The following is a 26,720-nucleotide window of genomic DNA, read 5'->3' on the forward strand; positions in this document are numbered from 1 at the left end:
CAAAATCTCTAATTAGATTCAATCCAAACAAGACTATACTAAACCATATTATAAATAAACTGTCAAAAATCAAAGACAGAGAGAAGACCCTGACAGCAGCAAGAGAAAAGAAGCAAATAACATAATATAAGAGAATTTCAATAAGCCTAACAGTACATTTCTCAGTAGAAACTTTATAGGCCAGGAGAGAGTAGGATGATATGTTCAAAATGTTGATGGAAAAAAAAATTGCTAACAATGAATGGTGTAGCTGGCAAAACCGTTCTTTAGAAGTGAAGGAGAGAGTGATAAAGACTTTCCCAGATAAAGCTGAGAAAGTTTATCACCACCACACCTGTTTTTACAAGAAATGCTAATGGAGTCATCAAGTGGAAAGAAATGGAAGGTTAATCATAACATGGAAACATATTAAAGTATAAAACTTACATAGTCAAATTCGGAATACTCCAATACTGTAATGATTGTACATAAATCACTTACGTCTTTAGTCTGAAGGTTAAAAGATGAAACTATTAAAATGGATATAACAACTTATAAAGGATATACAAAACAAAAAGACATAAATTGTGCCATCAAAAACAGAAAATGTGGGAGTGATGGTGGAATAAAGTGTAGAATTTTTTGTATGTGATCAAAATTGAGTTGTTATCAACTTAAAATAACCAGCTATTTATAAGATTTTTTGTAAGCTTAATGGTAACCACAAAACAAAAACCTATGGTATATACACAAAAGATAAAAGGTAAGGGACCGAAGGGTATCACTAGAGAAAATTACCTAATCGCAATGAAAGACAACCAGAGGAAGGAAAGAACAAAGCATCTACAAAGCAACTGGGAAGTAGTTAACAAAATGGCAGAAACAAGACCTTATCATTTGTAAGGCCAGGATTTACTTTGATATCAAAGCCAGATAAGGATACAAGAATAGAAAATTACAGACCAATATTCTTGATCAACGTAAGTGCAAAAATTGTCAACAAAATACTAGCAAACTGAATTTAACAGCACGGTAAAGGAATCATTCACTGTGACCAAAGGATGCCAGGATGGTTTAACATATACAAATCAATAAATATGACATACCACATTAACAGAATGAAGGACAAAAACTATATAATCATCTCAATAGATGCAGAAAAAGCATTTGACAAACTTCAATATCCCTTTATTATAAAATCTCTCAACAAATTAGGTATAGAAGGAGTATACTTCAACACAAAAAAGGTTGTATGTGACAAACTCATAGCTAACTTCATACTCAACATTGGAAAACTGAAAGCTTTTTCTTTTAAGATCAGCAACAAAAGAAGGATGCCCACTGTCACCATTCAGACTCAACATAGTACTGGAGGTTCCAGCCAGAATAATTAGGCAAGATAAAGAAATAAAAGGTATCCAGATTAGAAAGAAAGAAGTTAAATTATCCCTGTTTGCAGGTGACATAATCTTAAATATAGGAAACCCTAAAGACTCTACCAAAAAACTATTAGAACTAATAAATTTAGTAAAGTTGCAGTATACAAAATTAACATAAAAATCAGTAGTGTTTCTGTACACAAACAGCAAACTGTTTGAAAAAGAGATCAAGGAAATAATCCCATTTTCAATAGCTACCAAAAGAAAAATGCTTAGGAATACTTAACGAAGGATGTGAAGAACCTGTATAATGAAAACTATTAAAACATTGATGAAGGAAACTGAAGAAGACATAAATAAATGGGAGGAAACCTCACGTTCATGGATTGAAAGAATTAATACTGTTAAAATGTCAATACTACCCAAAGTGATTTATAGATTTAGTGCAATCACTATCAAAATTCCAGTGACGTATTTTATAGAAATAGAAAAAATAATTCTGAAATTTATATGGAACACAAAAGACCCTGAATTGCCAAAGCAATCTTGAGCAAAGAAGAACAAAGCTGGCGACATCATATGACCTTCCCTGATTTCAGAATATACTACAAAGCTATACTAGCCAGAACAGCATGGTATTGGCATAAAAACAGACACATAGACCAGTGGAACAGAATAGATAGTCCAGAAATGAATTCACACATTTATGGTCAATTGATATTCAACAAAGGTGCCAATAGGACACACTGGAGAAAGGACAATCTCTTCAATAAATGGTGGTGGAACAACTGGATATGCAGAGGAATTAGACCCTTATCTCACACCATGTATAAAAATAAACTCAAAATATATTAAAGACTTAAACATAAGACCGAAATTATGAAACTACTAGAAGAAAACCTAGGGGAAATGCTCTATGACATTGGTCTGGGCAATGGATTTTTTGGATATGATCCCAAAAGCACAGGCAACAAATACAAGAGGGGACATATGGGATAAACCAAAGCTTCTGCACAGCAAACAATCAACAGAGTAAAGAAGTAACCTATGGAATGGGAGAAATTATTTGCAAACCATATATATGATAAAGAGTTAATGTCCAAAATACACGAGGAACTCTAAAAACTCAATAGCAAGAAAACAACCCAATTAAAAAATGGGCAGCTGGTATGGTGGTTCACGCCTGTAATCCCAGCACTTTGGGAGGCCAAGGTGGGTGCATTGCCTGAGGTTGAGTTCGAGACCAGCCTGGCCAACATGGTGAAACCCTGTCTCTACTAGTAATACAAAAATTAGCCAGGCATGGTGGCACATGCTTGTATTCCCAGCTACTTGGGAGGCTGAGGCAGGAGAATCACTTGAAACCAGGAGGTGGAAGTTGCAGTGAGCCAAGATCGAGATTGTGCCACTGCACTCCAGCCTGGGCAACGAGAGCGAAACTCCATCTCAAAATAAATAAATGGGCAAAGGATTGGAATAGACATTTCTCAAAAGAAGACGTACAAATGGACAACAGGTATATGAAAAAAATTATCAATGTCACAAATCATCAGGGAAATGAAAATTAAAATTATAATGACATATCACCTCACACCTGTTAGAATTCTAGGTGCTTATTAAAAATATGAAAGATAAAAAGTACTGGCAAGGATGTGGAGAAAATGGAACCTTTGCATATTTGGTGAGAATGTAAATCAGTATAGCCATTATGGAAAACAGTATGGAGGTTCCTCAAAACATTTAAAATAGAACTCTATGTCTTACAGTCCTACTACTGGGTATATATCCAGAAGATGGAGTCAGTATATGAAATAAATAGCTACACTTTCATGTTCACTGCAGCATTATTTACAGTAGCCAAGATATGGAATCAACCTGAGTGTCCATCAACAGATGAATGGAGAAAGAAAATATAGCATATATACATAATGAAATACTATTCAGTTTTTAAAAAGAAGGAAATACCGTCATTTGTGACAACATGGATGAACCTAGGTAATATTATGCAAAGTGAAACAAGCAAGGCACAGAAAGACAGATACCATATAATCTCACTTATATGTAGAATCTAAAAAAGTTAAACTCATGGAAGCAGAGAGTAGAATGGTGGATACCAGAGGCTGAGGGAGAGGTGATTGGGGAGATGTTGGTCACCGAATGCAAAGGTTAGTTAGGAGAAATAAGGTCAAGAGATCTGTTGTACAACATGATGACTATAGATAATTAACCACCTACAGTTGGCCCTTTGTATCCATGGATTCAACCAACCACAGATAGAAAATATTTGAAAAAAAAAAAAAATGAAAAATAACAATTCAGCACAAGTGAAAATACAGTAGGACAACTATTTACATAGCACTTACTTTGTATTAGGTGTTATAAGTAATCTAGAGATTATTTAAAATATATGGGAGAATATATGCAGGTTATATGGAAATACTGTACCATTTTATATCAGGGACTTGAGCATCCGTGGATTTTGGTATCTTGGATGGTAGTGGGGTCCTGTAGTCCCCCTGCAGATATTGACAAATGACTGTAGACTGTATTGCATCTTTGAAAATCACCTGAGTAAATTTGACATGTTTTCTTCACAAAAAATGATAAGTATATGAGGTAATGCATAGTTTAATTATCTCTATTTAGCCATCCTGCAATGTATAAGCTATGGTCCCAATTTCTCCCAAAATTCAACTTAACCCCCACTGTGGTGGTATTAAGGGGTGGTATTAAGGGGTGGTAATAAGGGGTGGCATTAAGAGGTGAAGTGATTAAGTCATAGGGGCTTTACCCTCATGAATAGATTAGTGCCTGACTAAAGGCTGGAGGGAACTAGCTTAGGCTCTTCTTGCCCTTTGGCATTCTGCTGCGTGAGGACACAGTGTTAGCCTCTTCTGCCACATGAAGGTGCAGCAAGAAGGCCCTCACCAGACACCAAATGCTTGATCTTGTACCTTTATCTTGGACTTCCAGCCTCCAGAACTGTGAGAAATACATTTCTATTGTTTATAAATTACCCAATCTGTGATATTTTGTTATAGCAGCAAAAATGGGCTGCCAGTGTTCATATTTCAAAACATGTTATACATGATAAATATGTACAATTTTTATTTGTCGATTAAAATAATAATTTCAGTGTCTATAAATCTTTTCTCTTCATTGTTTTCCCCCAAATTGTTGGACTCTGAGTAAGCTTTTGCCAGTGGCATTTTAATTAATTAAAAAAAGAGATAACCAGTGTTTATAATAAATGAATCATCTTAACATTTGAGTTTTTGCTGTAGGAGAAGAAAAATCTCTTTTCCTCATTCATTCTAGGTTCATGACTGAGGCCCTTATAACAAAGGACAGATAAACAAGAGACAAGCATAGAAATTTATTTAATATAAATTTTACATGACACAGGAACTTTTTTAAGGGAATGAAGACCCAAAGAGATGCTTACACTTGTGTATTTTTATGTTAGGTTTGATGGCATGTGGATGGTTGTGGGAAAATGGGATTGGAAAAAGAATATGAGCTCTAATGATAATGAACTAGGGTAAACTTTGCTAGGCTGTGTGTTCCTATTCTCTCTGTGATCTGCATCTTCCAAAATAAGGATGCTCCTTTCCTCTGGGGATAGGGAAGGCATTGCACATGAGAGTCACCTCACCTGCTTCAGGGGAAGGTCAGAAAATCCTTTCTAGGGTTTACAACCTGCTTTACGGGAGAATCGTGGGAGCTGAGGGGAGGTTAGGGTGACCTGCCTGCTTATGTTGTCTTCTCAGATTCCAAGTGCCATATCTTGGGCCAGTGTGTCCTGAATCCCATCATTACCGTAGGAAATTCCATTTCAGAAGCCCACTCTTTGCTAACCTCCAGTTACTTCTAGAACTGGACACTGATGCTGAAATCTGGAATTTCTTATGTGATGCCAAATAAAGAAGAAAATTTAGAAGATTATGTGTATGTGTGTGTTTAACAACGTATATATACTTTTTTTCTTCAGAGAGTAAAACTTCTGAATCAACTCGAAGTAGTGTTTTCAAATTGTTATCAAGGCATGCTGCTATTTCAACTATTAGAGGGATAGCACCAGACTTAAAAGACCTTCTCTAAATGACTCTTCAGGAACTAGGAAGAGCATTTTTCACTCTGCTGTTGAAAGTATTTTGTTTGTCTTTCTATGAGTATACTGTTTCAAAGTGTTTCACTAGATTATTATATAACCTGATTTTTTTCAGTGTCTTCTGTGTGTATGCTTTTAAGTTTCTAAATCTTTTCTCTTCATTGTTTTTCCCCAAATTGTTGGACTCTGAGTAAGCTTTTGCCAGTGGCATTTTAAAACATATTTATATCCTTCAGATGCTAAAAATAGTTTGTGCACTTTTAAATGGCTGAAAAAGAAAGAAGATTACATGATGTTTGAAAATCACATGAAATGCAAATTTCAGTGTCTGTAAATAAAGTTTTATTGGAACACAGCCATGCTTATTTGTTAACATGTCTCTGACTGCTTTCACACTATACCGGCAGAGTCAAGTAGCTGCAATAGAGACCTTATGGTCCACAAAACCTAAAATATTTACTATCTGGCCCTTTACAGAAAAAGCCTACCACCCCTGGTATAGAGTGAGAAAGGCCAGAAACCAGAAAAAAAAAAACCTGCGGCTTTTCCCAAAAAAGCTTTGGTTTTTTTTCTTATGACCGGAATCAGCTTTATTTGCCTTTCTTTACTTGGTGCCTAACTGAGTGCTGGATTAAAGCAAATGCTTAGTTCTAAAATTGTTTCGAGAATCAAAACTCGGGAGGCGTTTCTTCAGGGTAAACTTTTCCTCTGAATATATATCATTATCTTTGCCATTTTTTTTTTTTTTTGAATTAGATTTTGCCAGAAGAGATCTGTCATACCAGGGCCATTGAAGCTTTTCTTTCATTTCTAAAATTGTACATAAGAGAAAAAGAATTAGGTAAACCAAACAGATAAAACCCTTTTGTGCTCTGCACATTCACATAAGGATTTAGTTTCAGCTTATCCTGTATGTTTACTCATGGTTTAGTCTCAAGATTTGTAAGTATTGGCATGATGAGATAATGTTAGCATTTGAATACTAACCACAGAAAGCATTAAGCAAGGTCTGCAGTCATGAAGCATTTGCCTTTTGTTCCCATCCATTAGGCATTTAATGTATTTTTTACATCCCCCCACCTTGTCTCTGTTTTCACCTCCTTTGAAGGGAATCTTTTGTCATTGAGATTCAAACCTTCTGATGAGTAATGCTAAGCAAGGGTATAAATTTCTTCCCATTCCCTGAGATAGCCATTGTACTATTAATATTTCTGTCTGTTGTTTAGAAGTGAAACCTATATTAGGTTTCTCAATCCCCTAAGGAATTTAACATTTTAAGTGCTCGTAGAGTGCTGTGGGCTCTAAAAGGTATCAAAAGCATTCCATCAGAAATAGAAGCTAGAGAGCCCTTGTCCTTCAAGGAGGTTGAAGTCTGTATGGTAAGAGAGGGGTGACATGCTTATGAATTCTGAACATGTACTAGCAGCCTACAAAGTGAATGGAATTCCACCAGAGCATGCAGCATGAAGGAGCGATCTCAGAGGGGAAGGGAATAAAGTAGGGAGTGCTTCTAAGGTGAATCTGGGTTTTATGGAAGGTAGAGTCATTGGTTCCAGGGAAAGAAGCCAGTCCAGACAGAGGAGATGCCAAGTACTTCCCTGACATCTCAGGATGCCTTGCTGGAACATTAAACCCAGCATGTTGCAGATAGAGTGAGTTTTTCTCACTGAATCTAGTTCCTGCTCCTGCCCTCAGTATTTCCATCAGTGTCATGATTTTCTGAGTTATGCACCTGTCTCTTACTTTAGGCTTTTATTGCTTCTCCAAACTACTGTGTAACTGGTCTGCCTGTACAAAGAAGCTGCCAGGTTTGTCTTCCAAAGCTTTCTTCCCATCACTGTGACCCCTGCACACCATTCCAGCATCCTATTGTGCCATTCTCTGGAGAACCGCTCTTCCACATACTAGCCAAATTTGACTTCCTTCAGTATTTTTTTTTTTTTTGAGATGGAGTCTTGCACTGTTGCCCAGTCTGGAGTGCTGTGCCGTGATCTCGGCTCACTGCAAGCTCTGCCTCTCGGGTTCACACCATTCTCCTGCCTCAGCCTCCTAAATAGCTGGGACTACAGGCGCCTGCCACCATGCCTGGCTAATTTTTTGTATTTTTAGTAGAGATGGGGTTTCACCATGTTAGCCAGGATGGTCTCGGTCTCCTGACCTTGTGATCCGCCCACCTCGGCCTCCCAAAGTGCTAGGATTATGGGTGTGAGCCACCGCGCCTGGCCCAGTTTGTTTTTTAAGGTGCTGTGCTGTTGGGTTTTGTTTGTTTGATTTTTGTTTTGCCTCAGTGTCTTTGCCTATAGTGTGAATGTTTTTACTTCTTTCTTTGCCATGTTAACTCCAGTTCCTCCTTTGGGGTTTAGCTTAGGTGTGTTTTCAGGAAGCCTTCCTACACCTTCTGTGTTGGAGTAAGTCCTCTCATCACGGGCTTCTGCGCATCTTGCACTTCCTATTTGGTGTGCTTCTCTATAGGTTGTAACTTCCAGAGGGCGGGGACCTAGTGCTATTGGACAAATGATGAGTGCTCAAATTAAAGATGTTTTTCTCTGAAAATACATTTAAATTTTCCTCATTGTCTACAAAATTAATTTCAGACATTTTAAAATTCATTCCAGACCTCCCGTAATATGGCCCAACCTTATCTGTATTAATTATTGAATTAGATTTGGCAACATTCAACAGAAAACCCAAATGACAGAGATTTTAATAAGACGGAAGGTTTATTTTCCCCTCCTCCTCCTCCTCTTTCTCCTCTATATCCTTCTTTCTCTCTTTCTCTCTCTCTCACACACAGACACACAGACACACACGCACACACACATACACGCACACACACACGCACGTCTGAAGTAGTCCCCAGGGTTGTGGGCTGGTATGACTGCTCCACAGTTACCAGAGGCTAAGGCTCCTTCTCTGTTTATGCTTTGCCATCCTTGGCAAATGATTTCCATTCTCAAGATTCCCTCACGGTCCTAAGTGACTGCTGGAGCCCCAGCCATCTTGTCCCTTGTGGGAATAGTGCTAGCAGAGTAGAAGGGAGACTCAGAGAGAGGAAGACAAAAAGGAAGCTAACATGAAAAAGAGATTGGCCAGCAGTCCTCCAGGGAGAACAGCCTTTTCGTCAAATGCTAGTTCTTTGATCTTCTGAGAAGAAAAGAGTTTCTAGGAGACCACAACTTTTTACTGCTTTGAAAATTCCAAATTCCTGAGAATATGATTCAGTTAATGAGTAACATTCTCTGTGCTGGCAAAGGAGGAAATTACCTGGATCTGGACCTATCTTTGGAGGATGAGAGAGGAGCCATTATCTCTCCCCCACTGTTACAATGATGCTGTAATGTCTTTTCAGTAGACATTTGCCTGAGCTCTTTTTTTTTGGACTATAATTTCCCCCCACCCCACTTTCTAACCTCTGCTTCCCAAAATCTTATCTGTTCTTCAGAGCCTAATTCCTTTCTTTTCCCAGAAGCCTTTCCACATTCTCCTCAACTGGGAATTTTTTTTTCTTTGAACCTCCACAGATTTTTGTGATGATCTTTCTCCATGTTTTAACATAGTTACCTGTAAATGTAGCTAACTCTTCCCTAGCTCCCTCTCACCATCGAATGCCATCCCCTTGAGTTACGTCAGGGTCTATGCCTTGTTCACATCTGCTGCAGCCATCACAGAACCTTTAACAAAGTAGGTTCTTAAATCTTAAATGAGTGCCTGCTGTGAGGGAAGGAAAGCAAATAGACATTTTGGCTCAAGTAAAGAATTGATGTGTTTAGAAGAGACACAGGTAAAGAGAGAGGGGATTAGTTGTTGGATGATCTTGATATCTAGGCTTTGGATCTGGGCTTGGTAGGGTAGGTGAGTGAGCCCTGAATATAAGGGAACTGGCCTAGGGAGAGATAAAAAACCATCACTTCAACTCCTGTGTTCCAGGGTGTGGACTTCATTAACTGCCCCACATCCACCAGATTTCCCCAGATCTTAGTTGACATAATAGAGACATTCATTCTGTTTCTCACCTTAAGAAAATCCAACCTGAGTTAGCTTCAGGTTGGTGCTGCTGCTAGGCCTGATGGTGATAGACTTTGGGAGGAACTGAGAATCCCATATGCTAGGTGGTATCTGAATGTGGCACTATGTGATATAGTGCTCTCAACTCTGCAATTTCTCTTTTAAGAGGGAAACAATTCAACCTGTTCTTTGACTCCTTTTCTGGGTTTTCTTGGCTCCAGGCTTCTTAGAACACTGTTTACACTGTTCCACCACCCCCAATCTTTACCTCCATTAGCTCTACCCCCTCAGCCCCCACCAAAACACAATTCTTTTCAGGCAAGTGTACCATACAGGTGCTCTAGTGGTCCTGTAAATGAGGATGTAGCTGCCAGCCTTTTAGCAATATTGAGAGTTCTCTGCAGGCTCTTGACAGCAGTGGCCTTGGTTAAATTGGATAGAATCACCTTTTTGGTAAATTCCCTTCCGATTCATTTCACAAATGGCTTAAATCATTTATGTTGTTTTGTTCAATCCACTCAGGAAATGAAAGCATTGCCATTTTAATTGTTTTAGAACAGCATTTTACACCTAATATAGACTCCCAAAGCCAGCCAAATGCAGATTTTGGCTCCTAGATCGCTGACTGCATGCTGACTATGTTCTTGAGTGCGGAAGGAAACAGATCCAGCCAAAGACTGATTACCTTCCAAAAGGTCACAAAAGAAGTTTCTCTTTATCTGCGAAAGAAAGTAGATGCCATTAGGTGTTGATTTTTTTTTTTAAAGTGCTTTTAATTTAAACAACATTTGAATAAAAATTATGGTATAGTCAACCACAAATCAGTTGATCAAGTCTCGAATTTTGGCAGTCTCCCTTGGTTCAGTGTTCTTGGGCAAGTTTACTTTCTTTTTCTTTTTTTTTTTTTGAGACAGAGTCTGGTTCTGTTGCCCAGGCTTGAGTGCAGCAGCGCGATCTTGGCTCACTGCAACCTCTGCCTCAAGCAATTGCTCAAGCAACCCTCCCACTTCAACCTCCCAATTAGCTGGGACTACAGGCGCATGCCACCACACCTGGCTAATTTTTGTATTTTTTTTGTAGAGACGAGGTTTTACCATGTTGTCCAGGCTGGTGTAGAACTTCTGAGCTCAAGCCATCTGCCCACCTCAGCCTCCCAAAGTGCTGGCATTACAGGTGTGAGCCACCATACCCAGCCTCTTTTTTAAAAAATAATTTTTTACTTTGAAATAATTTAAGACAAGAAGTTGCAAAAATAGTACTGAGAGATCCCAGGTACCCTTCACTCAGCTTCCCCCAATGTAAGATCATATCTTACATGATCATAGCACATTGTCAAAAGCAGGAAATTGACATTGGTGCAATACTAGTAATTCAAGAACAGACCTTAGTGGAATAGTTTTTACATGCAATCTGTTTTTAGTGTGTGTAGTTTTGTGAAATTTTGTTACCTTTGTAAATTCATATATACTTTTGATTTCTAATGCTCACTTACCTTCAAATTATTTGAAACCTTTTTTTTTTTGGTAGAGATGGGGGTTCCACCATGTTGCCCAGGCTGGTCTCGAACTCCTGAGCTCAAGGGATCTGCCTGCCTTGGCCTCCCAAAGTGCTGGGATTACAGGTGTGAGCCACCACACCTGGCCTATTTGGAGCCTTTGCGTGAATAATTAATAATAATAATAGCATAACTGGAAATTATTTAATCTGGAAATCTCAATTTAATACTCTTAACTAAAAGACTACTGGATTAGAAAGTAGAAAGTCGGGTTCTAATTCCAGCTCTTCAACTAGGCAGTTAAGCTTCTTTGGTTAAGTCATTTACATACTTGGTACATCATTTACCCATCTCTGAAATGAGTGAGCTAAATGAAACAAATCTTGATTTCCACTTTCCCTTCTCTAAACCACCTTATGTCTACTGTATTTTAAAAGGCACCATCTGTATTTTACCAGATTGTTCTAGCCAAAACCTTAGGCTTTATCCTTGTTTCCTTCTTTGCTGTACCTACCTTCCTTCCCTTTGTATATTCCATTAGCAAGCCTTCTACAACATTCCCCCTGTCTACTTGACTCCATCCCTTGCCTGAATTACTGCAGTAGCCTCCACATGTACTTTCCCATAAAACGTTTTCCACTTGGCAATCAGAGCCATCTTTTAAAAATAGAAATCAGACTTTGTTCTTCCTCTGCTTAAAACCTCCTCCGAGGATTTTACATTGCACTGAGAATCAGAGCTCTTCACCAGGGCCCAAAAGGGACACTTGTGACGTGGGGACTCCTGCTGGCTTCTCTAGTCATATCTACCATTCCCCACCTTCTCCCTGTAGCCCAGCACAGGCCTCTTCTGTCGCTCCAGTTGGCCAAGTCAGTGCCCACCTCGAGGCCTTTGTTCCAGCCTAGCCGTTCTCTGTGCCTGGTGTGCCCTGCTCCCAGTTTTGCTCTAATAAGTGGCTCCCTCTGGTAATTTATGTGTCAGGCCTCCTTGATGAGGCCTGCCTCATCAGTCCAAATTAGCCACCTCCCAAGTCACTTTCTGCAATATTATCCTGTTTTGTGTCTTGCACAGCATTTAATGCTATCTGGAATTATTCTCTGCACTTGATTGGACTTGTTACTTGACAAGTGAATTTCCCTTCTCTAGACTGTAAACTCTTGAGAAGTAGGGCAGCTTTAACTGCCTGCTTTATCCTGCATTCCCAGACCCCAGGACAGTGCCTGTCCCATCAATAATTATTTGTTGTGCAGATGCATTTATGGACCAGATCACCACAGAAAATTTTGAAATTGAAAAAATTACTTAATTAAATGAAATGTTTAAAGTCATTAATTTTGGGGGATTCTGAAGGGAACTTTTATGATTAAATTTCTATGTACTACAGACTACTACTACAGATGATTAAATTTCTGTGTACTGCAGACGACTACTATTGTGTAGTCGTGTTTTAGTAAAAGTTCTTTTCCTGAGGCAGGACCATTTCAGATGGGAAAGATAAGTTTTCTGTACTCTAGGGACAGTCTTCTGTCTGCCTTGAACACATTAGACAGATGACCTTAATGATCGGAAGAGATGCATTGGAAATACGTTCCTTTTCCCCATCAGCAGTGCTTTTGCATTAGCACTGAGCAGGGTTTGACTTTCTTGATGATACAGAAGGTGCAAGAAGCTTAGTATCATGTGGTTTGACATTTAATCAGACTTGCTTTCCTTGTTAACCTAAAGGCCTTCCTCTTGTTTGGAATTTAATGTGTCAGTAATGGCTCCTAGAGCTGGAACAGATGGAGCTGCTGATGTTCTCACTTAAATGAAAAGAACACGATTTATATCCTCAGCTTCATTTCTTAAATTCTTGTTGAACTTTCATTTGTCAGAGCCACATAACCAAAATGTCACTGTATTTGCTTTTGACGGCATTACCATCTACTTTTGCTTTTTAGGCAGTTTTGGAAATGCGATGTAGTATAGGACTATGAGTACATGTTTTTAAACATGTATTATTCTGAGTTAATGATTCACTGCTGCGGAAGGAGTGGTTTCTATGTGAAGGCAATGGTTATTTTTTTCATTAAATATTCTCATCAGAAGTTAGTGGTTTTTCTTCTCTAATTCTGGAGTTCTCTTATAAAAAATACATGTACTCATATAGCTGCCAGTGAGACAAGTGTTGACGTTTTGGTTTCTTTTGTTATGGTTTTATTGTTGTTATTGCTAATGAATTATTTTTGGAGCAAATATGTACTTTCAAGCAAATATGTGCAAATTTGAAGTTAGAAGGTGATATTTTCTCTTAAAAGCATTTTACCATTTTCACATTGCCATGCCCTTAGCTTTCAGGGTGTTTTCTTGAGTCATTATTTTCTTTTGTTGATTCTTTAAAATGTACCAATGGTGAGTGTGAATTCATAGTATGAAAAATGTGGGTGATAGACTATGATTAGAACTATGATTAGACATAGTTCAAGATAGCAGTTTATATGAAAAATTGATGCTCTAAAGCATTTACTACCAAAATTTGGTTTTGTGTGTGTGTGTTACCTTTACTCCTCTCCTTGGGTCCACTTAATGGTACTGTGTTTTTTCGGAGAGCCAAATATGACTTGAAGGTAGTGAGGGAGAGGAAGGAGGGCAATATGAAATGAGTGTGCTGTTTTATCAGAAGCCACTTAATCACAGAGCCTGAAGTGACAGCTTTTGGGAGAAGTGATCATACTGATGGGGGTAAAACTCCCTACCCATTTTGGGGAGCTTTTGTTTTCATAATGTAACTTCTTTGTACAAACAAAGGATGTTCTAAAGGAGAGGACTGTTTGCAATTGAGTGTTTTCCATTCTGGCAGCATCTGACTGAAAATCATTTCAGAAATTCTTAGTATTGCATGCAATCATTGTTTAGTAGCTGGATCTTTTTAACTTTATGATAGAAATGTACATTTCCATTATGTTTTAAGTCCTATCCTTGTATTTAAGTAGTGTAATAAATTATTTTCTTGCCAGCAGGGTGACTTGAGTGAAAAAAATATGTATAATTTGGCCAATAGCCTAATTCTGTGACCTCTACAATCCAAATGGATGCTGTGACTTTTACCTTGGTTACATTTCAAATGACTTTCATTGGCCTGAAATTCTATTCGTATGATTGATTCAGGATGCGCATTCAAAGTCATCTAATCTGTCTGTGTCATTTGTCATGGATCAAATCTCTGGGCAGAGTGGTCATTGAACCTTGGACAAACCTCAGACTGTGTCTGTCTGTCAATTTTATAAATGATTGGGAGGAAGGCAGTCTTGTGAGTTCTGGATCAGTAGTGATATGATTCTGTTTCTGTTTTTTGTTTTTTTAAGTCTACTGCTACATAACAAACCACTCCAAAACTTGATACCTTAAAATAACCCATTTTATCTTGGTTGTGATTTTGTGGGTTAGGAATTAACAAAGGGCTCAGCTGGGCAGTTTGTCTCTAATCCGCATGGTGTCAGCTGAGGAATCTGGGGATAGGGGATCCACTTTTGAGATCTCAGACTCAGACGTCTGGTGCCTCGACTGGGATGCCTGGCTCTGGGCAGGTGGCTTAGCTGGGGCCCAGCATGCCTGAGCACTGGCATGTGGTCTCTCCATGTGGCTTAGGTTTCTTTCAGCATGGGAGCTGGGTTTCCCAAAATGTGAGGACGGAAGCTTCAAGGTTCAGGGTTTCTTAGGATGTAGCCTCATAAGTCCCAGAACACCAGTCCTCCTGCATATTATTGGTCAAGTAAAACACTAAGTCCAACCCAGACTTGGGGTCAGGAGGGAGTCGGGGAGGGGAGTAGCATTATCCTTCACTTTTCACTGGGAGAAGAAACAAAGAATTTGAGGCCTTCATTAATGACTAGTGATGAGATCACATCAGAATAGCATTTATTTAATAGCAATTTATTACTCTCCTGAGGTTCAGGTGGCTTAAAGTGCAAATATTAGTAGGTAGTTCCATGTAAGGGAATCCCATTCCAAGTGACAGCCTTCATTTAAACAAAACTCTAATGTAATTCATTCTAGTCATTTGATGGATGGAGACTCTAAAAGTGGCATGAATATAATCTCAAAATATCTAGAAAGATGTCAGTCCTCTGAGTCATTGTGCAAACTAGTTTGTTGAGAGGGTTCAAAGGCATCATAGATCTTGCAGCTAGAAAAGATTCTAAGAGATTACATCATCATTATCACTTTCCAGAAAGATTTATTGAGCATCTCGTAGGTGCCAGACCCTGGGAATACAGAGGAGAATATGACTGATCCTTGCCATTGAGACATAGCTGAGGACACAGAACTGATATATAAGAGATGAACAGAAATTCATGGAATATAGACTAACTGCTAAATAAAAGTACAGGTGATAAGAACACAAGAAGGAGAAGGAATCAATAGAGTCTTAGTTAGGGGCTGGGAAAGGCTATAAGGAGATACTTTCTATCACTCTGAAAACATAAAGTCCAAAGCGTTGGCCATTCCCAAAAGTCCCTCTGGGATCTGGATCCCTGCATCCTCTCTGATCCCCTTTGCTACCTCTCTTTTCCTCACTCACTGGCCTTCTCCCATGGATGTGTAGGCATTTGAGGATCTTTGCCTTTTGCTCATTCCTCTGCCTGGAATGCTCTTTTTTTTCAGATATTCTCATAGTTTGCTTTCTCACTTCCATCAGATCGAGATCTCTGGTCAACTGTGTTCTCCTCCAGCCTTCTCTGACCACTCTGTCTACTTCCTGTTCATCAACACAGTTTATCTCCATGAAGCCAGAGGTATTGTCTGCCTTGTTAATTATTGTATCCTGAGCACCTAGAGTAGTGCCTGGCATCATTAGTGCCCAATAAAATATGGCTGAATATATGAATGAGTAAATGAATGCAGAATCTTGAAACAGGGTGTGTTTTTGAGCTGCTATAACAAAACAGTGTAAACTGGGTAGCTTATAAACAATAGAAACTTAGTTCCCACCGTTCTAGAAGCTGGTACATCCAAGATCAAGGCACCAGCAGATTAGGTGTCTGGTGAGGGCCCATTTCCTGGTTCATAGACAGTACCTTGTTGTTGTGTCTTCACATGGTAGAAGGGTCAAGGTAGCCCTCCGGGGCTTCTTTTATTTGGGTGCCAATCTTATTTATGAAGGCTCTGCCAAGGATAAGATTTAGCAAAGTGAAGAATAGATGATATTGCTGGATGCCTGCAAGGCAGAGTGAAAGAGAAGCAGAAAGTTACATAATGTATTCATAGATCATCAGCTTCACCTCTCTGACATCAGGGGTCCTTATTTTACAACTTTGCGTCCTGCAAACCATTTTGCGAATATATAAGCATTGTAATAGGACTTGCACAGGAAATTATTATTTTTTCTTTATTTTTAACTTTTATTATAGGTTTGGGAGTACATGTGAAGGTTTGTTACATAGGTAAACACATGTCACGGAGGTTTGTTGTACAGATTATTTCATCACCCAGGTATTAAGCCCAGTACTCAGTAGTTATCTTTTCTACTCCTCTCCTTCCTCCCACCCTCTCCCGTCAAGTAGACCGCAATTTTCTATTGTTTCCTTCTTTGTATTCATATTTTCTTATCATTTAGCTCCCACTTAAAAGTGAGAACATGCAGTATTTGGTTTTCTGTTCCTTCCTTAGTCTGCTAAGGGTAATAGCCTCCAGCTCTACCCATATTCCCACAAAAGACATGATCTTATTCTTTTTTGTGGCTGTGTAGTATTCCATGGTGCATATGTACCACATTTTCTTTATCCAGTTTGTCACTGATGGGCATTTAAGTTGATTCCATGTCTTTGCTGTTGTGAATAGTGCTTCAGTGAACATTCATGTGTGTGTGTCTTTATGGTAGGATGATTTATATTCGTCTGGATATATACCCAGTAATGGGATTGCTGGGTTGAATGGTAGTTCTGCTTTTACATCTTTGAAGAATCACCATACTACTTTCCACAAGTGGTTCATTTTAACCATTGAACTAGAATAGCTGGTTCATGACTGGTGGCAGTTATTAGAGAACTTGCCTTTCTTGAAAAATATTCTTTACTATACCATTTCTTTGTCTTTGCTCCTGCTCATATTTCTGTCTGGAATATCCTGCTTTTTGTATTGACCTGTTGAAATTCCACATAAATGTTCCAAAACATAGTAACTTAAAACAGCAGTTTATTATTTCTCACAACTTGGTGTGTTGGCTGGGTTAAGCTGAGTGGTTTTCTGTTCCATGTGGTAGTGTCCACTAGCATCACTAATACAGCAGATGTTTTCAGTTTCAGAACTTGGCTGGACTAGAATGTCCAAGAAAGCTTTGCTCTCATGTTTCCTGTTGGCTGTAGACTAGAGTTCCTTAGTTTTCTTCCATAATTTCTCATTTTCTCTGGTATCTAGACCAGCCACCTTACAGCATGGTGGCTGGGTTCCAAGTGTGAGAATAAGGAAGCTTCTACTTCATTTTACTTTTACTTTTTTTTTTTTTCTGAGACGGAGTCTTGCTCTGTTGCCCAGGCTGGAGTGCAGTGGCACAATCTCGGCTCACTGCAACCTCTGCCTACTGGGTTCAAGCAGTTCTCCTTCCTCAGCCTCCCTAGTAGCTGGGATTACAGGTGCATGCCACCACAGCAGCTAAATTCTGTATTTTTAGTAGAGATGGGGTTTCACCATGTTGGGCATGCTGGTCTTGAACTCCTGACCTCAGGTGATCCACCCACCTTTGCCTCCCAAAATGCTGGGATTATAGGCGTGAGCCACCATGCCCTGCCAGCTTCTATGTCTCTTGAAGCCTAGATCTAGAACTGGCACATCACTTTCATCACATCCTATTGGTCAAAGTGAGTCACAAGGCCAGCCCAAATTCAAAGGGAGGGGAAGTAAATTCCCCTTCTTGATGGGATAGTTGGGATGCAGAGACAGGGATAGGAAGAATGATTAGTGGTGATGTTTGCCGACAGTTCTCCTCAGTATGCTTAGATATTTGTTAGTATTATCTTTTCAGTTAGAGATAGATATTATTAGTGAAGTCCAAGGCCTTTGAGTGTTATTTGAACCCTTTGGCTTTGAGCTATGAATTGTTTATAGAGTGAATTGCTGTGAACATTTTGGGCTTTATTGAGCCGCAGCTGAAGATGATCATTGATTGACTCCTCGCTCTGCCTTTTTTTTTTTTTTGGCTTTACTTGCCATTCATATTGTGTTGTACATGTTCCTCTGGGTATATTAGAGGTTAAAATCAAAAGCCAAAGGAATCTGAAGGGGTCCTCAACTCTTCTCTGGATCTTACTGTAACCTAGAGCAAGTGGCTCCATCAGCAGGAGAAGTAAACTCAGGAAAAGAAGCAAAAAGGAAACAAACCAGTTGCTCTGGGCTGATATAATGTTAAATGGCAGAGGGAAGCTTGAGTTACTCAAGTGCTGATTGGCTTCCATCTTCTCACTCCTTGTTTCTCTGATTCAATTCTTGCTTTCTACAGTTGATTTCCCACATAGCAAGCAGAGGGATCTTTTAAAGATGTAAATCAGATCATGTTATTCCCCAACTTAAAAACCCTAGGGGGATTTTCGTTGTATTTGTAATAAAATCCAGACTCCTCATCATAAATTAGCTCTTACTCTTGCCTCTTTACCTCTTCTCTTACTCCTCTCCCCTCCCTCTTTATCAGCCACATTTTATTTCTTTCTGTTCCTTGAGCCCTTGAGGTTCATCCTGCCAAGTTCATCCCATCTTAGGGGTTTTGTACTTGCTGTTCCCTCTCTCTGGAACACTCTGACCCTAGATCTTTGTGTGGCTAGTTCTTCATTCAAGCCTCAGCCCAGAGGACCTCATAGAGACCTTTTGTACCCTCCTAGACTCTTTCTTTTTTTTTTTTTGGAGACAGAGTCTCACTCTGTCCCCCCAGGTTGGAGTGCAGTGGCACAATCTCGGCTCACTGCAACCTCCACCTCCCGGGTTCAAGTGATTCTTGTGCCTCAGCCTCCTGAGTAGTTGGGATTACAGGCGTGAGCCACCACTCCTGGCTAATTTTTGTGTTTTTAGTAGAACTGGGGTTTCACCATGTTGGCCAGTCTGCTCTTGAACTCCTGACCTCAGGTGATCTGCCCACCTGGGCCTCCCAAAGTGCTGGGATTACAGGCATGAGCCACCACACCTGGTCTCCTAGACTCTTGATAGTGCACTAGACACTTGCCCTCTTACAGTTCCTATGTTCTGTTTTTTCTAGCACTGACTGCTCTTCTTCTCAATTTCCTCATGTATGAAGGTGGGGTCAATAATAGAGGCACATACCTCGTAGAGTTGTTAAGAGGATTAAACTAGTTACTATTTAGAAGAGTATCTGGAGCGTGATATTGCTCTCAAATGTTAGCTTTATTGTTATATCATTCTTTACTACCTGAAATTGTCCTGCTTAGTTATATGCTAGTTTATTGTCTTTCATTCATTGCTAGAGTGTCAGCCTTTTGCAAGAAAGGACGGCATTTACGTATCTTTTTTACAGCTCATCCGTGTTCCCAGTGTGTTGTCATGCACAGTAGGTCCTTGACAAGTACTCATAAAGTCAATAAATGAAAGGCAGGAATGTTTATTTTGAACAGGCCAGAAAAAACATCAGTAACATTAAATTAAAGCTTGCGAAAGCTGAATGGATTGTAAAAGATTGTTTAGTTGTTCAAAATGGGTTTAGGATTTTTGGTCCCGAAGCATTCTGTTCCAGGACACTGAAAGACCCTAGGGATAATTCATTGTTAATTTTTATTTTTATGGAATTTTGAAGAGTGGGAAATTGTTGGAATTATGAAGACAGGTAAATGACATTCTGATTTTCAAGAGTGAGAAATGTGGGCTTAAAAACTGTAGACTAGGAGCTTTTTGCTACTTGTGGGCAGAATTCTAGAATGAATTGTTAAAAGGATGATTTGTGAATGCTGAGGACAGTGTTGTTTAGTGGGGAAGTGGAGCACCCTTAGAGAAAAGAGTCCTGTAGAAAAGAATTGATTTCTTTTCAGGTGATTACTGAGCTTGGTGGCAGAATTGAGAATAAAGACTCCCTGACTCCAGACCAGTGTTCTCTGTTCCAGTAGTGTTTTCAGTCTGGGACCACAGAGATGCTCACATTCAAGCAAAATATAATCTCTTTTGGTGTGTATTTTGAAGATCATTTTTTTAAAAAGCCACTTTTGAAACAGTTTCTGAGCTGGGGTACATCGACCTTTGAAAGTTCTAGGACATAGTCTCAGGAGCCCAGGAAATTTAGTTCTCTTTCCCACCACTTTAAAAGAGGTCTGTGCAGTACTGTAGGTTCAGAAACTTGGTACCATGATATTTTGCCCGTTTATCTGATTAACTGAATGCTGTCTGTAGTCACTCTGCAGAATACAGTGTTATGTTCTTCTGTCAGACCTGTGCTGTTTAATATGGTTGTGCCTAGCCAGATGTGGCCATTGAGCAGTGAAAATGCGACTCCTCTAAGTTGATTATAGACTACCATGTAATACAGTCACCCCTCAGTGTCCGACGGGTATTGATTGGTTCCAAGACCCCCTGCACATACCAAAATCCATGGATGCTCAAGTTCCTCATATAAAAATGGCATAGTATTTTCATGTATCTACATACAGCCTCCTGTAGACTTTAAATGATCTCTAGATCATTTAAATTTATAATTTATAATACCTAATACAGTGTAAATGCTGGATAATTTATAATACCTAATACAATGTAAATGCTATGTAAATAGTTGTTATACGGTTTGGTTTTTTAGTGTATTTTTTTAATGGTTGTATTGTTATTGTTTATTTAAAAAATATTTTCAATTCAAGGTTGACTGAATCTACACATACAGAACCTGGGATCCGGAGGGCTGACTATAGCATACACATTAGATTTCAAAGACTTAGTATGAAAAAAGAATGTAAATATCTCATGATTTATTTTGAGTATCTGTTGAAATGATATTTTTGATATATTGGGTTACATGAAATATATTAAAATGAATTTCACCTGGCTTTTCCTTTTTAAAACATGGCTACTAGACAATTTAAAATTATGTATGTGACTGGCATTCATTAGAACTTGATACCTCTCTCAGGAGGAAAGGTGGAAGGAACTGGTGGATATCACTATGCAGATGAGGTTATATGACAGCTGCCTTCAGCTCTTTGGATGGCTCTCATTCATAAAAGAGATTCTTTCTGTTCTGTATTTCTCAAAAGGTAGAAGGAAGACATAGAAGTAGCAAGTTAATATAAGATAGACCTTTCTAAAATAGTTGTCCAAAGATGATATAGGCTCTTTCTAGAGATAATGAATTCCTTGTCACTATACATAATTCAAGAAAAGGGTAAATAGCTGCCTAATTAGGTTGTTTAGAGGGAGGTCAGGTGGTTAAAATTAATGCCTTTCTAATCCTGAGAATTTGTGACTTGATGAAATTGGGCAAAGGGCTGATTTTACAGCTACATGAAATAAATGGATTCTATGGGCAGGAGAAGAAAGCAGTTTATTTCACTCCCTGTCCTTTTCCTTTAAACTTTCACGTGAATATTTTCCAGTTGAGGAGCTTTGCATTCTTGGTTACAAAAGATGTTTGATTGTCTAATCCCAGGGAATCTGGTGAACAGTGTATCAGTTAGGAATGTGCTTGGCAACAAGTAAACAAACAAGCAAACCAAAGTGACAATGGCAAATAAGTAGAGATTTATTTTAATCCTATAACAAGAACTCTGGAGGTCAGCTGCTTCTGGCATTGATTCATTGGCTCAAAGGCATCAGAGCGAGTGTCTCTGCTATTCTCTTGGCCTTCCTTTTCCTCGTGGTAGCAAGGCAGTCACAGCTACCAACAGTGCATCTGTAAGGCTGGAAGAAGCACGGAAGGGGCGCAGCCCCTACTGCGTCTGTCGCTTTTCTCAGGAAAAGCAGTAGTCTTTCCAGAAATCCCTAACACAATTCTTTTTCTGATTCATTAGGCAGAATTGTCTCATGGCCACTCCTTGGTGCAAGGGAGGCTGCAAAGTGAATGCTTGCTCTTCTAGACTCTACGATTGAGACAAGACAGGAGGAGAAGGAGGTTGGGAATGCATTTATGTCAGCCAAAAAGAACAGGGTCGGCCACAGATAGTTTTGGGTGTGACTGAGGGCACCACTCCCAAGTCAGACACAAGTGCCTGGGAGTTGAGACATCATGCAATGTCCTTTTTTTTTTTTTATTAAAAAAAATTCTTTCACTAAATGGTTTTAGCTGCCATTGATGATTGTAGACTTGGTGGAGTTTTATTAAACAATTCTTTCTTTTTAGAGGAGAAAATTGAGGACCTGAGAAGTTCACGCCTTTGATTTCTATTGAAATTACTCATAGGGTAAGAGTGAGAGTTCTTACTTTGCCCTTTCCACCTTCCTGACTTCATCAGCAAAGAAGAGAATCTTGGCTTTATTTTTCATTATCTGCAAGTGATATGTCCCTAACAGTAGTTATTTGTCACAAAAATTCTTCACAAGAACATTGCTAAACAAATACACATGTTAGCAGTTCTGAACGGGCATTTATTGTAGAGGAACCTGCTTGTGATGAGAAATATGAAAGAATTGAGACAGTGGGCCTCTACCATAGAGGAGGTAAGAAACTAGTTGGGTGAAATTTAGTGTTAGAATGTTAGAATAGTCAAAAAACTATTTTTGGGAGGCTGAGGCAGGAGGATTGCTTGAGCCCAGGAGTTTGAGACCAGCCTGGGCAACATAGCAAGATCCCATATCTACAAAAATAAATAAATAGAAATTAAAAAAAATTTCTTCATCTTTAACATTAATGGCAAATTAAACAATATAGTTTAGAGCTATATTTAATGGAAGTATATGTGAATTGGTGGTATAACAGATTTTTCCAAACTCTTTTTACTTGTGATTTCTGTGGCTATAACAGACTTTTACTAGCCTCTTGGGAGTTTCTTAAATCCTTTTTCCCCATTTTCTTTGGTCTATGATAAAGAGGTAATCTGAAGTAGAAAAAATTATTTAGGCTGGGCGCAGTGGCTCACACCTGTAATCCCAGCACTTTGAGAGGCTGAGGCGGGTGGATCACTTGAGGTCAGGAGTTCGAGATCAGCTTGACCAACATGGTGAAATACAAAAATACAAAAATTAGCCAGGTGTGGTGGCAGATGCCTATAATCCAAGATACTCAGGAGGCTGAGGCATGAGAATCGCTTGAACCCGGGAGGCGGAGGTTGCAGTGAGCTGAGATTGTGCCACTGCACTCTAACCTGTGCGACAGAGCAAGACTCAATCTCAGGAAAAAAAAAAAAAGATACTTAGATGAGCTAATTTTTGAAGATGGTCTTATAAAGTTTATTTATTTTTTATTAATACACTTTATTTTTTAGAGCAGTTTTAGATTCTCAGCAATATTTAGTAGAAAGTATGAAGAGTTGCCATATACTCCCTTCCCCTACAGATGCACAGCTCCTCCCACTGTCTACAGTTCCCAGGAAAGGTGTGACATTTGTTATCACTTATTACCCAAAGTCCATAGTTTACCTTAGGGTTCATTCTTGATATGGTACATTCTATGGGTTGGGACAAATATATAATGACATGTATCCACATTTATGGTATCATACAGAGTATTTTCACTGCTCTTAAAAATTCTCTGTGCTCTTGACTATTCATCCCTCCTTCCATGCAACCCCCGGAAACCACTGATCGTTTTACTATTGCCATAGTTTTGCCTTTCTAGACTACTGTATAGTTGGAATCATGTAGCGTGTAGCCTTTGCAGATTGGCTTCTTTTCTTGGTAATATGCACTGAAGTTTGCCCCATGTTTTTTCATGACTTAATAGCTTGTTTCCTTTTAGTGCTGAATAATATCCCATTGTCTGTATATCACCATTTATCCATTCATGTACTGAAGGATATATTGAATGCTGCAAGTTTTGGCAATGATGAATAAAGCTGCTATGAACATCTGTGTGCAGGTTCCTGTGTGGACATACATTTTCAGTTCATTCAGGTAAATACCAAGGAGCATGATTGCTGGATCATATTTTAAGAATATGTTTAGTTTTGTGAGGAATTACCAAGCTGTCTTCCAAAGCGGCTATATCATTTTGTGTTCCTGCCAGCAATGAGTGAGAGTTCCTGTTGCATTGTACTTTACCAGCATTTGATGCTGTCAGAGTTTTGGATTGTGACCATCTAATAGGTGTATAGTGGTATCTCATTGTGTTTTAATTTGTGTTTCCTTAATGATATATGATACTGAACATCTCTTCACATACTTACTTGCCATCTGTATGTCTTCTTTGGTGAGATATCTGTACAGGCCTTTGGCTCATTTTTTAAATCAAGTTGTTAATTTTGTTGTTGAATTTTAAGAGTTCTTTGTCTATTTTTGGTAACAGCCCTTTATCATATGTGTCCTTTGCAAATATTTTTGCTAGTCTAATTCATCTTCTCATTCTCTTGACAGTGCCTTTCACAGAGCACACTTTTTAATTTTAATGAAGTCTAGCTTATCGATTATTTTTCATGGATTTCTGCCTTTGGTGTTATATCTAAAAAGTCATCGCCATACCCATAATAACCTAGATTTTCTCCTATGTTATCTTCCAGGAGTTTTAAAGTTTTGTGTTTTACATTTAGGTCTGTGATCTATTTATTATTTTTGAAGACAGTCTTGCTCTGTTGCCTAGGCTGAAGTGCAGTGGCGTGATCTTGGCTTACTACAACCTCCGCCTCCCGGGGTTTAAGCAATTCTCCTGCCTCAGCCTCCCAAGTGGCTGGGACTACAGGCATGCACCACCACATCTGGGTAATTTTTGTATTTGTAGTAGAGATAGGATTTCAACATGTTGGCCAGGCTGGTCTCAAATTCCTGACCTTGGTCAAGTGATCCACCCACCTCGGGCTCGCAAACTGTTGGGATTACAGGCATGAGCCACTGCGCCTGGCCTGTGATCTATTTTGAGTTAACTTTTATGAAGGGTCTAACATCTGTGCCTGGATTCTTTTTGTTTTTTTGCATGTGAATATTCAGTTGTTCCAGCACCATTTTTTGAACGGACTATCTTTGCCCCATTGTATTGCCTTTGCTCCATTGTCAAAGATCACTTAACTTTGTTTATGTGAGTCTAGTTTTGGGTTCTCTGTTCGATTCCATTCATGTATTTGTCTGTTCTTCTGCCAATATCACACTGTCTTGATGACTGTAGCTGTACATTAAGCCTTAAAGTCAGGTAGTGGCAGTCCTTAAACTTTGTCCTTTAACATTGAGTTGGCTGTTCTGGGCCTTTTGCCTCTCTATGTAAACTTTAGAATCAGTCTGCCAGTATCCACAAAATAGTGTGCTGGAATTTTGATTGGGATTGCATTGAATCTATAAAGTTGAGAATAGCTGACATTTTGACAGTGTGGAGTCCATGAACATGGGATATCTGTTTATTCAATTCTTCTTTGGTTTCTTTCACCAGTTTCGTAGTTTTCCTCTTATAGATATTGTACATATTTTGTTAGATTTATACCTAAGCATTTTTATCTTTGGGGGGTGCTAATGTAAATGGTAAAGTGTTTTTAATTTTTAATTTCACTTGTTCATTGCTGGTATATGAGGAAGTGATTGACTTTTGTATATTAAACTTTTATTCTGAATCTTGTTATAATTGCTTATTAGTTCCAGGAATTTTTTGTTTATCCTTTTGGAATTTTCTGCATAGACAATCATGTCATCTGTGAAAAAGACAGTTTTGTGTCTTCCTTCTTAATCTACATACCTTTTGTTTGTTTTTCTTGTCTTAATGCATCAGTTATGACTTCCAGTTTGATCTTGAAAAGCAGTAAGGGACATCCTTGGCTGGTTCCTGGTCTTAGTGAGAAAGCCTCAATTTTCTCTCTCTCTCTCTTTTTTTTTTTTCTCCTTTTTAGAGACATGGTCTGGCTGTGTCACCTAGGCTGGAGTGCAGTGTTGTGAACATGGCTCACTGCAGCCTTGACCTCATGGGCTGAAGTAATCCTCCCACTTCAGTCTTCCTAGTAGCTTGAAATATAGATGTGCACCACCATGCCTTGCTAATTTTTGTATTTTTTGTAGAGATGGGGTTTTGCCATGTTGCCCAGGCTGGTCTTGAACTCCTGAGTTCTAGCAATCTTCTTGCCTCAGCCTCCCAAAGTGCTGGGGTTACAGGTGTGGGTCACTGTGCCTGGCTGTCTTTCTCACTATTAAGTATGATGTTAGCTGTAGGGTTTTTAAAAATATGTTCTTTAACAAGTTGAGGAAATTCCCTTCTATTCCTAGTTTGATGAAAGTTTTTATTATGAATAGGTGGTGAGTTTTGTCAAATGATATGATCATGTGATTTTTCTAATTAAGTCTGTCGATGTGATTGATTAGATTACATTTATTGATTTTTGATGTTGAACCAGCCTTGCATAATTGGGATAAATCCCACTTGAAAATGGTGTACAATTCTTTTTATACATTTTTAGATTTGATTTGCTTATAGTTTTTTGAGGATTTTTACGTTTATGTTCAAGGGAGATATTGGTCCATAGTTTTCTTTTCTTGTAATGTCTGGTGTTGGTATTAGGGTGATGCTGACTTTATAGGATGAGTTAGGAAGTATTTCCACTGCTTCTAGCTTCTGAAAGATATTGCAGAGAATTGTTACAATTTCTTCCTTAAATGTTTGATAGAATTTATCAGTGAACCCACCTGGGCTTGGTGCTTTCTATTTTAAAGGTTATTAAATATTGATTCAATTTTT

At 38.8% G+C, this 26,720-nt stretch overlaps 1 protein-coding gene across 21 annotated transcripts in view; it reads left to right on the forward strand.

Annotated features, from left to right (window-relative positions):
* CRADD (CASP2 and RIPK1 domain containing adaptor with death domain) overlaps positions 1 to 26,720 on the forward strand; it is a 188,131-nt gene that overhangs the window by 18,435 nt on the left and 142,976 nt on the right. For 2 of the 21 annotated variants that reach the window (XR_004176157.1, XR_001892883.3), the window contains exon 3: positions 15,648 to 15,744. The exons of the other annotated variants lie outside the window; for them this stretch is intronic. The gene's annotated coding sequence lies outside the window, so the exon portion shown is untranslated. The remainder of the gene's footprint in view (positions 1 to 15,647; positions 15,745 to 26,720) is intronic. 21 annotated transcript variants of the gene reach the window in all.

The sequence above is a fragment of the Papio anubis genome, chromosome 9 (assembly GCF_008728515.1).
Source record: "Papio anubis isolate 15944 chromosome 9, Panubis1.0, whole genome shotgun sequence".
Taxonomy (NCBI): domain Eukaryota; kingdom Metazoa; phylum Chordata; class Mammalia; order Primates; family Cercopithecidae; genus Papio; species Papio anubis.